At 32.0% G+C, this 2,475-nt stretch overlaps 1 non-coding gene across 1 annotated transcript; it reads left to right on the top strand.

The window, feature by feature from the left end:
- Positions 1-752: 752 nt before the first annotated feature.
- LOC128773984 (U6 spliceosomal RNA) lies at positions 753-857 on the top strand. Its single transcript, XR_008418468.1, has one exon. It is a non-coding gene; the product is annotated as a U6 spliceosomal RNA (small nuclear RNA).
- Positions 858-2,475: the final 1,618 nt, after the last annotated feature.

Genomic DNA, 2,475 nt, shown 5'->3' on the forward strand with positions numbered 1-2,475 from the left:
CCAAGATTGTGAAGCTGTTTAACGTCTTGGTGAGGATGTCTTTTTGTAAACCCAAAAGTGTTAAGCATGAAGACTCATTAAATATTGTTTTTTTTTCCTCTGGGAAACTATTCATAATGCAATATAAATCATACAATTAAACAAATCAGAAACATAAGAGAAAGTTATTCAAAACTAAGTTCTTAGTGAAAAAGACTCAAGCTAGTTATATTTTTAAAGCAAAGAAACTAGGACTTATAAAAACTCTTACAATTTTAGCCATGAAATCATTGTTCAGAAAAAGAAGTGATGGGCTAATCAAAGTAAGACACCTATAAAAATTAATCTGGACCTCTTCTGATTGATTAAATTCTCAAATTTTTCTCTCTAGTTTTATCACCAAGCGTCGATAGTGTTTTTGTTAATTAAAGTAAAACTGGATTGCTTTTTAATTCTTTTCAATATTAAATACAATAAACTGCTATTGTTTCAATTTTTAGATTAAAAAAAATCATGGAAGGTAAATTACTAGCCCAAGGTCTCCAAGAGTTCAGCACTCAGAATAACAATATTCTGTTTCTCACAGTTACATGAATAGGCCCAAGACATCAAGGCAATGATCTAGAACAAATACACATAATATATTTATTAAATGTCCTATTGAAAATTATGCACAAGCATGCATATTGTAATCTATATTTGTATTGTTGTAAATTAAAAATATGGACATAATTTCCAGGAAAATAATAGCTATAAAATTAAGATAATTATATGCTCATTTTGGCTGCACATATACTAAAATTGGAATTATACAGAGTAGATAAGCATGGCCTCTGGGCAAACGTAGCATGGACATTTCTGAAGCATTCCACAGTTCTTTTAAAAAATATAATTACACTAAAACTTAGAATTGTCACATATAGAATAGTCTAGATACAATTAAAATTTGCTACAAAATCAGTATATCAATTGAAATAATACTTTTAAACACATAAAGGAATATGCTTAGAATAAGAGAGATAGACAAAAGATGAAAGAAATATAAGAATTACATGCTGAGGCATACATAATGGGAAAGTTTTGTAAAGTTTTTCTTTAGTTTTTATTTAAATTCCATTTAGTTGACATACAACATAATATGAGTTTCACGTGTACAAATTAGTGATTCAATACTTACATACAACAACTTGTGCTCATCACAACAATTGCACTCCTTACTCCTCATCATGAATTTAACACATCTCCTGACTGACCTCTCCTTTGGTAACCAATTTGTTCTCCATAGTTAAGACTCTGTTTCCTGATTTGCCTCTCTCTTTTTCCCCTATGATTGATTTATTTCTTAGATTCCACACATTAGTGAAATCAGGTGATATTTTCTTTCTCAGATTGATATATTTTTCTTAGCACCATACTCTCTAGCTCCATCCACATCATTGCAAATGGCAACATTTCATTCTTTTTATGGTTGAGTAATATTCCATTGTATACATATACCACTTCTGCTTTATACCTACGTCAGTCTATGGATATTTGGGCTCTTTACATCATTGGGTTATTGTTGATAATGCTTCTATAAACATCAGGGTGCATGTATCCCTTCAAATTAGTACTTCTGTATTCATTGGGTAAATACTTAGTAGTACAATTGCTAGATTGTGGGGTAATTCTATTTTTAACTTTTTGAGGAAACTCCATACTGTTTTCCAGAGTGGATACACCAGTTGGCATTCCCAACAGAGCAAGGAGGTTCCCCTTCCTCCACATCCTTGCCAACACCTGTTGTATACTGTGTTGTTAATTTTAGCCATTCTGACAGGTGTGAAGTGGTATCTTATCATGATTTTGATTTGTATTCACCTGATGATGAGTGATGTTGAGCACCTTTTCATGTGTCTGTTAGCCATTTGGGTGTATTCTTTGGAAAACTGTCCATGTCTTCTCACCATTTTTAATCTGGATTATTTGGTTTTTGGGTGTTCAGAATTATAAGCCCTATTTTGGATACTAACCCTTTAATATATATGTCATTTGCAAATACCTTTTCCCTTTCCATATGTTGACTTAAGTTTTGTTGATTGTTTCCTTCACTGTGCAGAAGTTTGTATTTTGATGAAGTCCCACTAGTTTATTTTTGCTTTTGTTTTCTTTGCCTTGGAGACATATCTAGTAAGCAGTTACTAGAGAGGATATCAAAGAGATTACTTCCTGTATTCTCTAGGATTTTGATGGTTTCCTTTCTTACATTTAGGTATTTAATCCATTTTTAATTTACTTTTGTGTATGGTGTAAGAAAGTGGTCTGCTTTCTTTCTATTGCATGTTTTCCAGTTTTCTCAACACCATTTGTTTCAATGGGCTTTTTTCCCATTGGATATTCCTTCCTGCTTTGCCAAAGATTAATTGACCATGTAGTTGTAGATTCATGTCAGTCTTTTCCATTCTGTTCTATGGATCTATGTTTGTGTTTGTTCCAGTACCATACTGATGACCACAT

This window comes from Panthera pardus, unplaced genomic scaffold, assembly GCF_024362965.1.
Source record: "Panthera pardus isolate Hobbes unplaced genomic scaffold, ASM2436296v1 HiC_scaffold_27, whole genome shotgun sequence".
NCBI classification, from domain to species: domain Eukaryota; kingdom Metazoa; phylum Chordata; class Mammalia; order Carnivora; family Felidae; genus Panthera; species Panthera pardus.